Source organism: Felis catus, chromosome C1 (genome assembly GCF_018350175.1).
Source record: "Felis catus isolate Fca126 chromosome C1, F.catus_Fca126_mat1.0, whole genome shotgun sequence".
NCBI lineage: Eukaryota > Metazoa > Chordata > Mammalia > Carnivora > Felidae > Felis > Felis catus.
The window spans coordinates 109,024,578-109,039,814 of NC_058375.1; the positions used below are offsets into that span (position 1 = coordinate 109,024,578).

The window sequence follows — 15,237 nt, forward strand, 5'->3', positions numbered from 1 at the left end:
AAAATTGATGAAAGCCCTAAACATAAGACAGGAAACCATCAAAATCCTCAAGGAGAAAGCAGGCAAAAACCTATTTGGCCTTGGCTGTGGCAACTTCCTACCCAACAGGTCTCTGGAGGCAAGGGAAAGAAAAGCAAAAATGAACGACTGGGACCTCATCAAAATAAAAAGCTTCTGCACAGCGAAGGAAACAATTAGCAAAACCGAAAGGCAACCAACAGAATGGGAGAAGATATTTTCAAATGTCATATCAGATAAAGGGTTAGTATCCAAAATCCCTAAAGAACTTATCAAACTCAACACCCAAAAAACAAATAATCTAGTGAAGAAATGGGCAAAAGACATGAATAGACACTTCTCCAAGGAAGACATTCATATGGCCAACCAACACATGAAAAAATGCTCAACATCACTCATCATCAGGGAAATACAAATCAAAACCACAATGAGATATCACCTTAAACTTGTCAGAGTGGCTAACATTAACAACTCAGGCAACAACAGATGTTGGTGAAGATGTGGAGAAAGAGGGTCTCTTTTGCGTTGTTGGTGGCAGTGCAAGCTGGTGCAGCCACTCTGGAAAACAGTAAGGAGATTCCTCAAAAAACTAAAAAAAGGTGCTCACTTCGGCAGCACATATACTAAAATTGGAATGATACAGAGAAGATTAGCATGGTCCCTGCACAAGGATGACATGCAAATTCGTGAAGCCTTCCATATTTTTGAAGAAAAAAAAAAGAGGTTAGAGAGGGATGTAGCCAAAGCATAAGAGACTCTTAAACCTGAGAACAAATTGAAGGTTGATGGGGGGTGGGAGGGAGGGGGGGTGGGTGATGGGTATAGAGGAGGGCACCTTTTGGGATGAGCACTGGGTGTTGTATGGAAACCAATTTGACAATAAATTTCATATTAAAAAGAAAAAAATAAACTAAGCTGAGGGAGTCAGTGTATTATGTTAACACAAAAAACAAAAAAAGAATAAACATTAAAAAAAAAAACCTGGGAGTTGGGAAGAAGATGGCGGCGTAGGAGGACGCTGGGCTCACCGCGCGTCCTGCTGATCACTTATATTCCACCTACACCTGCCTAAATAACCCAGAAAACTGCCAGAGGATTAGAAGAATGGAGTCTCCGGAGCCAAGCGCAGACGAGAGGCCCACGGAAGAGGGTAGGAAGGGAGGCGAGGCGGTGCGCGCTCCTCGGACTGGCAGGAGGGAGCCGGGGCGGAGGGGCGGCTCACCAGCCAAGCAGAGCCCCTGAGTCTGGCTGGCAAAAGCGGAGGGGCCGGGCGGACAGAGTGTGTTCTGACAGCAAGCGCGACTTAGTGTCTGGGAGGTCATGAGTTAACAGCTCTGCTCAGAAAGCGGGAAGGCTGGAGGACAAAGGGAGGGAGAGCTGCTGAGCCCCCAGAAGACAGAGCTCAGTTTGGTGGGGAACAAAGGTGCTCACCAGCGCCATCTTCCCCGCCCATCCCCCAGCCAAAATCCCAAAGGGAACCAGATCCTACCAGGGAACTTGCTCGCTCTGCCCAAACACCCAACTCTGTGCTTCTGCGGTGCCAAACCTCCGACAGCGGATCTGACTCCCTCCCGCTGCCACAGGGCCCCTCCCAAAGTGGATCACCTAAGGAGAAGCGAGCTAAGCCTGCCCCTCCTGCCCCTGGGCACCTTGCCTACCCACTCCCGCTAATACGCCAGATTCCCAGCACCACAAGCCTGGTAGTGTGCAAGTAGCCCAGACGGGCCATGCCACCCCACAGCGAATCCCGCCCCTAGGAGAGGGGAAGAGAAGGCACACACCAGTCTGAATGTAGCCCCAGCGGTGGGCTGGGGGCAGACATCAGGACTGACTGCGGCCCTGCCCACCAACTCCAGTTATACACCACAGCACAGGGGAAGTGCCCTGCAGGTCCTCACCACTCCAGGGACTATCCAAAATGACCAAACAGAAGAATTCCCCTCAGAAGAATCTCCAGAAAATAACAACAGCTAATGAACTGATCAAAAAGGATTTAAATAATATAACAGAAAGTGAATTTAGAATAATAGTCATAAAATTAATCGCTGGGCTTGAAAACAGTATAGAGGACAGCAGAGAATCTCTTGCTACAGAGATCAAGGGACTAAGGAACAGTCACGAGGAGCTGAAAAGCGCTTTAAACGAAATGCAAAACAAAATGGAAACGACAACATCTCGGATTGAAGAGGCAGAGGAGATAATAGGTGAACTAGAAGATAAAGATATGGGAAAAGAGGAAGCTGAGAGAAAGAGAGATAAAAAAAATCAAGGAGTATGAGGGGAAAATTAGAGAACTAAGTGATACACTAAAAAGAAATAATATACGCATAATTGGTATCCCAGAGGAGGAAGAGAGAGGGAAAGGTGCTGAAGGGGTACTTGAAGAAATTATAGCTGAGAACTTCCCTGAACTGGGGAAGGAAAAAGGCATTGAAATCCAAGAGGCACAGAGAACTCCCTTCAGACGTAACTTGAATCGATCTTCTGCATGACATATCATAGTGAAACTGGCAAACTACAAGGATAAAGAGAAAATTCTGAAAGCAGCAAGGGATAAACGTGCCCTCACATATAAAGGGAGACCTATAAGACTCGTGACTGATCTCTCTTTTGAAACTTGGCAGGCCAGAAAGGATTGGCACGATATTTTCAGTGTGCTAAACAGGAAAAACATGTAGCCGAGAATCCTTTATCCAGCAAGTGTGTCATTTAGAATAGAAGGAGAGATAAAGGCCTTCCCAAACAAACAAAAACTGAAGGAATTTGTCACCACTAAACCAGCCCTACAAGAGATCCTAAGGGGGATCCTGTAAGACAAAGTACAAGAGACATCACTAAAAGCATAAAACATACAGAAATCACAATGACTCTAAACCCATATCTTTCTATAATAACACTGAATGTAAATGGATTAAATGCGCCAACCAAAAGACATAGGGTATCAGAATGGATAAAAAAACAAGACCCATCGATTTGCTGTCTACAAGAGACTCATTTTAGATCTGAGGACACCTTCAGATTGAGAGTGAGGGGATGGAGAACTATTTATCATGCGGCTGGAAGCCAAAAGAAAGCTGGAGTAGCCATACTTATATCAGACAAACTAGACTTTAAATTAAAGGCTGTAACAAGAGATGAAGAAGGACATTATATAATAATTGCAGGGTCTATCCATCAGGAAGAGCTAACAATTATAAATGTCTATGCACCGAATACCGGAGCCCCGAAATATATAAAACAATTACTCATAAACATAAGCAACCTTATTGATAAGAATGTGGTAATTGCAGGGGACTTTAACACCCCACTTACAGAATTGGATAGATCATCTAGACACACGGTCAATAAAGAAACAAGGGCCCTGAATGAGACATTGGATCAGATGGACTTGACGGATATATTTAGAACTCTGCATCCCAAAGCAACAGAATATACTTTCTTCTCGAGTGCACATGGAACATTCTCCAAGATAGATCATATACTGGGTCACAAAACAGCCCTTCATAAGTTTACAAGAATTGAAATTATACCATGCATACTTTCAGATCACAATGCTATGAAGCTTGAAATCAACCACAGGAAAAAGTCTGGAAAACCTCCAAAAGCATGGAGGTTAAAGAACACCCTACTAACAAATGAGTGGGTCAACCAGCAATTAGAGAAGAAATTAAAAAATATATGGAAACAAATGAAAATGAAAATACAACAATCCAAATGCTTTGGGACGCAGCGAAGGCAGTCCTGAGAGGAAAATACATTGCAATCCAGGCCTATCTCAAGTAACAAGAAAAATCCCAAATACAAAATCTAACAGCACACCTAAAGGAAGTAGAAGCAGAACAGCAAAGGCAGCCTAAACCCAGCAGAAGAAGAGAAATAATAAAGAGCAGAGCAGAAGTAAACAATATAGAGTTTAAAAAATCTGTAGAGCACATCAACGAAACCAAGAGTTGGTTTTTTGAAAAAATAAACAAAATTGACAAACCTCTAGCCAGGCTTCTCAAAAAGAAAAGGGAGATGACCCAAATAGATAAAATCATGAATGCAAATGGAATTATTACAACCAATCCCTCAGAGATACAACAATTATCAGGGAATACTATGAAAAATTATATGCCAACAAATTGGACAACCTGAAAGAAATGGACAAATTCCTAAACACCCACACCCTTCTAAAACTCAATCAGGAGGAAATAGAAAGCTTGAACAGACCCATAACCAGCAAAGAAATTGAATCGGTTATCAAAAATCCCCCAACAAACAAGAGTCCAGGACCAGATGGCTTCCCAGGGGAGTTCTACCAGGCGTTTAAAGCAGAGATAATACCTATCCTTCTCAAGCTATTCCAAGAAATAGAAAGGGAAGGAAAACTTCCACACTCATTCTATGAACCCAGTATTACTTTGATTCCTAAACCAGACAGAGACCCAGTAAAAAAAGAGAACTACAGGCCAATATCCCTGATGAATATGGATGCAAAAATTCTCAATAAGATACTAACAAATCGAATTCCATGGCATATAAAAAGAATTATTCAGCATGATCAAGTGGGATTCATTCCTGGGCTGCAGGTATGTTCAACATTCGCAAATCAATCAACGTGATACATCACATTAACAAAAAAAAAAAAGAGAAGAACCATATGATCCTCTCAATCGATGCAGAAAAGGCCTTTGACAAAATCCAGCACCCTTTGTTAATAAAAACCCTTGAGAAAGTTGGGATAGAAGGAACATACTTAAAGATCATAAAAGCCATTTATGAAAAGCCCACAGCTAACATCATCCTCAACGGGGAAAAACTGAGAGCTTTTTCCCTGAGATCAGGAACACGACAGGGATGCCCACTCTCACCGCTGCTGTTTAACATAGTGCTGGAAGTGCTAGCATCAGCAATCAGACAACAAAAGGAAATCAAAGGCATCAAAATTGGCAAAGATGAAGTCAAGCTTTCGCTTTTTGCAGATGACATGATATTATACATGGAAAATCTGATAGACTCCACCAAAAGTCTGCTAGAACTGATACAGGAATTCAGCAAAGTTGCAGGATACAAAATCAATGTAAATAAATCAGTTGCATTCTTATACACTGATAATGAAGCAACAGAAAGACAAAGAAAGAAACTGATCCCATTCACAATTGCACCAAGAAGCATAAAATACCTAGGAATAAATCTAACCAAAGATGTAAACGATCTGTATGCTGAAAACTACAGAAAGCTTATGAAGGAAATTGAAGAAGATTTAAAGAAATGGAAAGACATTCCTTGCTCATGGATTGGAAGAATAAATATTGTCAAAATGTCAATACTACCCAAAGCTATCTACACATTCAATGCAATCCCAATCAAAATTGCACCAGCATTCTTCTCGAAACTAGAACAAGCAATCCTAAAATTCATATGGAACCACAAAAGGCCCTGAATAGCTAAAGTAATTTTGAAGAAGAAGACCAAAGCAGGAGGCATCACAATCCCAGACTTTAGCCTCTACTACAAAGCTGTCATCATCAAGACAGCATGGTATTGGCACAAAAACAGACACACAGACCAATGGAATAGAATAGAAACCCCAGAACTAGACCCACAAACGTATGGCCAACTCATCTTTGAGAAAGCAGGAAAGAACATCCAATGGAAAAAAGACAGCTTCTTTAACAAATGGTGCTGGGAGAACTGGGCAGCAACATGCAGAAGGTTGAAACTAGACCACTTTCTCACACCATTCACAAAAATAAGCTCAAAATGGATAAAGGACCTAAATGTGAGACAGGAAACCATCAAAACCTTAGAGGAGAAAGCAGGAAAAGACCTCTCTGACCTCAGCCGTAGCAATCTCTTACTCGACACATCCCCAAAGGCAAGGGAATTAAAAGCAAAAGTGAATTACTGGGACCTTATGAAGATAAAAAGCTTCTGCACAGCAAAGGAAACAACCAACAAAACTAAAAGGCAATCAACGGAATGGGAAAAGATATTCGCATATGACATATCAGACAAAGGGCTAGTATCCAAAATCTATAAAGAGCTCACCAAACTCCACACCCGAAAAACAAATAACCCAGTGAAGAAATGGGCAGAAAACATGAATAGACACTTCTCTAAAGAAGACATCCGGATGGCCAACAGGCACATGAAAAGATGCTCAACGTCGCTCCTTATCAGGGAAATACAAATCAAAACCACACTCAGGTATCACCTCACGCCAGTCAGAGTGGCCAAAATGAACAAATCAGGAGACTATAGATGCTGGAGAGGATGTGGAGAAACGGGAACCCTCTTGCACTGTTGGTGGGAATGCAAATTGGTGCAGCCGCTCTGGAAAGCAGTGTGGAGGTTCCTCAGAAAATTAAAAATAGACCTACCCTATGACCCAGCAATAGCACTGCTAGGAATTTATCCAAGGGATACAGGAGTACTGATGCATAGGGCCACTTGTACCCCAATGTTTATAGCAGCACTGTCAACAATAGCCAAATTATGGAAAGAGCCTAAATGTCCATCAACTGATGAATGGATAAAGAAATTGTGGCTTACATACACAATGGAATACTACGTGGCAATGAGAAAGAATGAAATATGGCCTTTTGTAGCAACGTGGATGGAACTGGAGAGTGTGATGCTAAGTGAAATAAGCCATACAGAGAAAGACAGATACTATATGGTTTCACTCTTATGTGGATCCTGAGAAACTTAACAGGAACCCATGGGGGAAAGGAAGGAAAAAAAAAAAGAGGTTAGAGTGGGAGAGGGCCAAAACATAAGAGACTGTTAAAAACTGAGAACAAACTGAGGGTTGATGGGGGGTGGGAGGGAGGGGAGGGTGGGTGATGGGTATTGAGGAGGGCACCTTTTGGGATGAGCACTGGGTGTTGTATGAAAACCAATTTGACAATAAATTTCATATATCAAAAAAAATAAAAAAATAAAGGTCTTGATTCACAAAAAAAAAAACAACTAAAAATAGAACTACCCTACAACCCAGCAATTGTACTACTAGGCATTTATCCACGGGTTACAGGTGTGCTGTTTTGAAAGGACACATGCACCCCCATGTTTATAGCAGCATTATCAACAATAGCCAAAGTATAGAAGGAGCCCAAATGTCCATCGATGGATGAATGGATAAAGAAAATGTGGTATATATATACAATGGGGTATTCCTTGGCAATCAAAAAGAATGAAATCTTGCCATTTGCAACTATGTGGATGGAATTGGAGGGTATTATGCTAAGTGAAATTAGTCAGTCATAGAAAGACAAAAATCATATGATTGCACTCATATGAGGACTTAAAGAGACAAAACAGGTGAATATTAGAGAAGGAAACAAAAATAATATAAAAACAGGGAGGGGGAGAAAAGAGAAGAGACTCATAAATATGGATAACAATCTGAGAGTTGCTGGAGGGGTTGTGGGAAGGGGATGGGCTAAATGGGTAAAGGGCATTAAGGAATCTACTCCTGAAATCATTGCTTCACTATATGCTAACTAATTTGGATGTAACTTTTAAAAAAGAAAAATAAAATAAAAAAGCAAAGGTTTTTAAAAAATTAAAAGAAAGATTCAAAATTAAAAAAATTCATTTTAATCCTAATATAAATGTTAAAAGACAAAAACTTGTTAATGTATACAAAATAAAAAAAAGAAGCAAAATGACTACAAGAACACAGTGTGTGTGTGGGGGGGGGAGGTAGTAAAGTGAGCAATTTTGCATGTGATTAAAGTTAAGTTATTATTAATTTTAAAAAGATGGTTACGGGGCGCCTGGGTGGCGCAGTCGGTTAAGCGTCCGACTTCAGCCGGGTCACGATCTCGCGGTCCGTGAGTTCGAGCCCCGCGTCAGGCTCTGGGCTGAGGGCTCAGAGCCTGGAGCCTGTTTCCGATTCTGTGTCTCCCTCTCTCTCTGCCCCTCCCCCGTTCATGCTCTGTCTCTCTCTGTCCCAAAAATAAATAAACATTGAAAAAAAAAATAAAAAAAAATAAAAAGATGGTTACAATTAAATGATATTTTGTTGAAAACACAAGGTAACCACAAATAAAAACTTATAGTGGATATACAAAAGAGAGAAAAGAATCAAAGAAAATCATTACAAAAACATCCCATCAAAAAAAATCATCAAAGAAAAAGATAGCAAGAGAGGGCAAAACAAATGCATAAGAGATTGAAAACATTTAACAAAATGACAATATTAAGCTCTCATCCATCAATAATTACTTTATTTTTTTTTTGAATTTAAACAAATATTTATTGAAAAACCTTTTTTAAAATTTTTTTTTATATATATGAAATTTATTGACAAATTGGTTTCCATACAACACCCAGTGCTCATCCCAAAAGGTGCCCTCCTCAATACCCATCACCCACCCTCCCCTCCCTCCCACCCCCCATCAACCCTCAGTTTGTTCTCAGTTTTTAACAGTCTCTTATGTTTTGGCCCTCTCCCACTCTAACCTCTTTTTTTTTTCCTTCCCCTCCCCCATGGGTTCCTGTTAAGTTTCTCAGGATCCACATAAGAGTGAAACCATATGGTATCTGTCTTTCTCTGTATGGCTTATTTCACTTAGCATCACACTCTCCAGTTCCATCCACGTTGCTACAAAAGGCCATATTTCATTCTTTCTCATTGCCACGTAGTACTCCATTGTGTATATAAACCACAATTTCTTTATCCATTCATCAGTTGATGGACATTTAGGCTCTTTCCATAATTTGGCTATTGTTGAGAGTGCTACTATGAACATTGGGGTACAAGTGGCCCTATGCATCAGTACTCCTGTATCCCTTGGATAAATTCCCAGCAGTGCTATTGCTGGGTCATAGGGTAGGTCTATTTTTAATTTTCTGAGGAACCTCCACACTGCTTTCCAGAGCGGCTGCACCAATTTGCATTCCCACCAACAGTGCAAGAGGGTTCCTGTTTCTCCACATCCTCTCCAGCATCTATAGTCTCCTGATTTGTTCATTTTGGCCACTCTGACTGGCGTGAGGTGATACCTGAGTGTGGTTTTGATTTGTATTTCCCTGATAAGGAGCGACGTTGAGCATCTTTTCATGTGCCTGTTGGCCATCCGGATGTCTTCTTTAGAGAAGTGTCTATTCATGTTTTCTGCCCATTTCTTCACTGGGTTATTTGTTTTTCGGGTGTGGAGTTTGGTGAGCTCTTTATAGATTTTGGATACTAGCTCTTTGTCCGATATGTCATTTGCGAATATCTTTTCCCATTCCGTTGATTGCCTTTTAGTTTTGTTGGTTGTTTCCTTTGCTGTGCAGAAGCTTTTTATCTTCATAAGGTCCCAGTAATTCACTTTTGCTTTTAATTCCCTTGCCTTTGGGGATGTGTCGAGTAAGAGATTGCTACGGCTGAGGTCAGAGAGGTCTTTTCCTGCTTTCTCCTCTAAGGTTTTGATGGTTTCCTGTCTCACATTTAGGTCCTTTATCCATTTTGAGCTTATTTTTGTGAATGGTGTGAGAAAGTGGTCTAGTTTCAACCTTCTGCATGTTGCTGCCCAGTTCTCCCAGCACCATTTGTTAAAGAAGCTGTCTTTTTTCCATTGGATGTTCTTTCCTGCTTTCTCAAAGATGAGTTGGCCATACGTTTGTGGGTCTAGTTCTGGGGTTTCTATTCTATTCCATTGGTCTGTGTGTCTGTTTTTGTGCCAATACCATGCTGTCTTGATGATGACAGCTTTGTAGTAGAGGCTAAAGTCTGGGATTGTGATGCCTCCTGCTTTGGTCTTCTTCTTCAAAATTACTTTAGCTATTCAGGGACTTTTGTGGTTCCATATGAATTTTAGGATTGCTTGTTCTAGTTTCGAGAAGAATGCTGGTGCAATTTTGATTGGGTTTGCATTGAATGTGTAGATAGCTTTGGGTAGTATTGACATTTTGACAATATTTATTTTTCCATTCCATGAGCAGGGAATGTCTTTCCATTTCTTTAAATCTTCTTCAATTTCCTTCATAAGCTTTCTATAGTTTTCAGCATACAGATCGTTTACATCTTTGGTTAGATTTATTCCTAGGTATTTTATGCTTCTTGGTGCAATTGTGAATGGGATCAGTTTCTTTCTTTGTCTTTCTGTTGCTTCATTGTTAGTGTATAAGAATGCAACTGATTTATTTACATTGATTTTGTATCCTGCAACTTTGCTGAATTCCTGTATCAGTTCTAGCAGACTTTTGGTGGAGTCTATCAGATTTTCCATGTATAATATCATGTCATCTGCAAAAAGCGAAAGCTTGACTTCATCTTTGCCAATTTTGATGCCTTTGATTTCCTTTTGTTGTCTGATTGCTGAAGCTAGCACTTCCAGCACTATGTTAAACAACAGCGGTGAGAGTGGGCATCCCTGTCGTGTTCCTGATCTCAGGGAAAAAGCTCTCAGTTTTTCCCCGTTGAGGATGATGTTAGCTGTGGGCTTTTCATAAATGGCTTTTATGATCTTTAAGTATGTTCCTTCTATCCCAACTTTCTCAATGGTTTTTATTAACAAAGGGTGCTGGGTTTTGTCAAAGGCCTTTCTGCATCGATTGAGAGGATCATATGGTTCTTCTCTTTTTTTTTTGTTAATGTGATGTATCACGTTGATTGATTTGCAAATGTTGAACATACCTGCATCCCAGGAATGAATCCCACTTGATCATGGTGAATAATTCTTTTTATATGCCATGGAATTCGATTTGCTAGTATCTTATTGAGAATTTTCGCATCCATATTCATCAGGGATATTGGCCTGTAGTTCTCTTTTTTTACTGGGTCTCTGTCTGGTTTAGGAATCAAAGTAATACTGGGTTCATAAAATGAGTCTGGAAGTTTTCCTTCCCTTTCTATTTCTTGGAATAGCTTGAGAAGGATAGGTATTATCTCTGCTTTAAACGCCTGGTAGAACTCCCCTGGGAAGCCATCTGGTCCTGGACTCTTATTTGTTGGGAGATTTTTGATAACCGATTCAATTTCTTTGCTGGTTATGGGTCTGTTCAAGCTTTCTGTTTCCTCCTGATTGAGTTTTGGAAGAGTGTGGGTGTTCAGGAATTTGTCCATTTCTTTCAGGTTGTCCAATTTGTTGGCATATAATTTTTCATAGTATTCCCTGATAATTGTTTGTATCTCTGAGGGGTTGGTTGTAATAATTCCATTTGCATTCATGATTTTATCTATTTGGGTCATCTCCCTTTTCTTTTTGAGAAGCCTGGCTAGAGGTTTGTCAATTTTGTTTATTTTTTCAAAAAACCAACTGTTGGTTTCGTTGATCTGCTCTACAGTTTTTTTAGATTCTATATTGTTTATTTCTGCTCTGATCTTTATTATTTCTCTTCTTCTGCTGGGTTTAGGCTGCCTTTGCTGTTCTGCTTCTAGTTCCTTTAGGTGTGTTGTTAGATTTTGTATTTGGGATTTTTCTTGTTTCTTGAGATAGGCCTGGATTGCAATGTATTTTCCTCTCAGGACTGCCTTCGCTGCGTCCCAAAGCGTTTGGATTGTTGTATTTTCATTTTCGTTTGTTTCCATATATTTTTAAATTTCTTCTCTAATTGCGTGGTTGACCCACTCATTCGTTAGTAGGGTGTTCTTTAACCTCCATGCTTTTGGAGGTTTTCCAGACTTTTTCCTGTGGTTGATTTCAAGCTTCATAGCATTGTGGTCTGAAAGTATGCGTGGTATAATTTCAATTCTTGTAAACTTATGAAGGGCTGTTTTGTGACCCAGTATATGATCTATCTTGGAGAATGTTCCATGTGCACTCGAGAAGAAAGTATATTCTGTTGCTTTGGGATGCAGAGTTCTAAATATATCTGTCAAGTCCATCTGATCCAATGTCTCATTCAGGGCCCTTGTTTCTTTATTGACCGTGTGTCTAGATGATCTATCCAATTCTGTAAGTGGGGTGTTAAAGTCCCCTGCAATTACCACATTCTTATCAATAAGGTTGCTTATGTTTATGAGTAATTGTTTTATATATTTGGGGGCTCCGGTATTCGGTGCATAGACATTTATAATTGTTAGCTCTTCCTGATGGATAGACCCTGCAATTATTATATAATGTCCTTCTTCATCTCTTGTTACAGCCTTTAATTTAAAGTCTAGTTTGTCTGATATAAGTATGGCTACTCCAGCTTTCTTTTGGCTTCCAGTCGCATGATAAATAGTTCTCCATCCCCTCACTCTCAATCTAAAGGTGTCCTCAGGTCTAAAATGAGTCTCTTGTAGACAGCAAATAGATGGGTCTTGTTTTTTTATCCATTCTGATACCCTATGTCTTTTGGTTGGCACATTTAATCCATTTACATTTAGTGTTATTATAGAAAGATACGGGTTTAGAGTCATTGTGATGTCTGTATGTTTTATGCTTGTAGTGATGTCTCTGGGACTTTGTCTCACAGGGTCTCCCTTAGGATCTCTTGTAGGGCTGGTTTAGTGGTGACAAATTCCTTCAGTTTTTGTTTGTTTGGGAAGACCTTTATCTCTCCTTCTATTCTAAATGACAGACTTGCTGGATAAAGGATTATTGGCTTCATATTTTTTCTGTCTAGCACCCTGAAAATCTCGTGCCAAAGCAATAATTACTTTAAATGTAAATGGACTAAACTCTCCAATCAAAAGACATAGAGTAGCTGAAGGGATTAAAAATAAATGATCTACTCTTATGACATCTACAAGAGATTCCTGTTAGTTTATTCATCTAGTTTACTGATGTAGAATTGGCATAATATTATATTAGTTTCAGGTGTAGAACATAATGATTTCATATTTGTGTATATTACTAAATGATTACCACAATAACTCTAGTTAACTCGTATTACCACAGATATTTACAAGAAGTTTGCTTTGTGATGAGGTCTAAAATATATTCTCTTAGCAACTTTTAAATATGCAATGCAATATTATTTACTGTAATCCCCATGCTGTACAGTACATCCCACGATTATTTATTTATTTATTTATTTATATTTTTGGAAAGAGAGGACAAGTGGGGAAGAGGGGAAGAGGAGGAGAGAGAGAATGTTAAGCAGACTCCATGCTCAGCACAGCACAGAGCCAAAAGCAGGGCTCGATCCCACAATCCTGGGATTATGACCTGAGCCAAAATCAAGAGTCAGATACCCAACTGACTGAACCATCCCAGATGCCCTTCCGTGATTTACTTTATAACCAGGAGTTTTGTACATTTTTATTCCCTTCACCCATTTTGTCAAACCTTCACCCAAGAGACTCTATTAAAAAAAATTATTTTCAAATTTAAAATTATAATTTTTATAGGATTTTTAAAGTAAATCATGGACATGTCAAAATTTACCTATAAATGAATAATATGAATGTTGCATGTTATGTTGTTATATGTTATAAATTTACTCATAAGGATGGTATATATGTTATATGAGAACATTTATGTAAAAAATAAAAAGTATGGTATATACATAATTTATGTCACTATGTAGTCTTTAAAAATAATGCATTTAATGAGGTAAAGAAATGGTCATTACATATTGCTTGAGGAAAAAATGTGTATATGACATAACATAAGGTATGATCTCAATTTATAACCCCCATGCTTTCATGCACAAACACATATATCTGTAGAAGAAATTTTACAACATGAAAAAGCAAAGAGTCAGCAATAATCACCATTGTTTTGGGGCTATAGTTGATTTTAAATTATTTTTTCTGTTTGTTCTGAATTTTTAGTTTTCTATAACAAATACATATGATTCTAAATAAAAGTCAACACCAGAATCAAATCAAAATTGTTTTAAACTTTTACTTTTCACTAGTTTGCTTATAAAACGAAAATTTATCTTATTTTTCAGGTATACAATATAATGATTTGATATTTGTACATATATATACATATATATGCATATATACATATATATACATATATATACACATATATAAACATATATATATACATATATATGTGTATATATATGTATATATATATATATACATTTTTGAGAGAGAGAGAGAGAGAGCAAGCAGGGGAGGGACATTGAGAGAGGGAGATAGAGGATCCCAAGCAGGCTCCACACTGTCAGTGCAGAGCCCAACACGATGCTTGAAATCATGAACCATGAGATCATTACCTGAGCTGAAACCAAGAGTCTGACACTTAACTCACTGAGCCTCCCAGGTGCCCCAGATATTTGTATATATTTTTAAATAGTCACCTCCATATGTCTAGTTAGCATCTGTCATGATACATAATTAAAGAATTTTTTGGTGATAAGATTTTAAGATTTATTTTCTTATAAACTTTCAAATAATGACTAGGGTATTATTAACTATAGTTGCTATGCTATATGTTATACATTTGTCACATATGCTATATGTTACATTGGGATGTTAATTATTTTATACCTGGTACAAAGGTAGCTGGTACCTTTGACGCTCTTCACCCGTTTCACTCATCCCCCACCCCGGTTAGCTCTAGAAGTCTTAATTCATTCTCTGTATCTATGATCTCACTTTTTTTTTTTGAGATTCCATATATATAAGTGAGATCATACAGTTGTCTTTCTCTGCCTGACTTATTTCACTTAGCATAGTGCCCTCATGGATCATCCATGTTGTTACAAACGGCAAGATTTCATTCTTTTTTATGGCTGAATAATAATATTGTTATTATTGTTATATTAATATTATTATATATCACATTTTATTTATCCCCTCATTCATTGATGGACACTTGGGTTGTTTTCATATCTTTACTATTGTAAATATTGCTGAAATAAACATAGGATGCATGTATCTTTTTGAGTGTTTTTACTTTCTTTGGATAAATACCCAGAAGTAGAATTTCTGAATCACATAACTGTTCTATTTGTAGTTTATTGAGGATCTTCCATACTGCTTTTCATAGAAGCTGCACAAATTTACATTCCCACCATCAAGGCACAAGAGTTCCCTTTTTCCATGTCCTGAACAGTTTCTTGTCTTTTTGATCATAGCCATTCTAACAGATGTGAGGTGATATCTCATAGTGGTTTTGATTTGCATTTCCCTGATGATTAGAGATGTTTAGCATCTTTTCATGTGTCATGTGTCAATTAGCCATCTGTATGTCTTCTTTGGAAAAATATCTATTCAGATCTCTTAAATTGGATTTTTTTTTACTGTTGAGTTGTGTGAGTTTTTAAATATATTTTGGATATCAACCTCCTATCAGACAAATGGTTTACAAATATTTCATCCAATTCATTAGGTTGCTCTTTCATTTTGTT

General features: G+C 38.5%; 1 non-coding gene across 1 annotated transcript; it reads left to right on the forward strand.

The window, feature by feature from the left end:
* The first annotated feature begins 617 nt into the window (after positions 1-617).
* LOC111562019 lies at positions 618-724 on the forward strand. The gene has a single exon (XR_002745080.1). It is a non-coding gene; the product is annotated as a U6 spliceosomal RNA (small nuclear RNA).
* Positions 725-15,237: the final 14,513 nt, after the last annotated feature.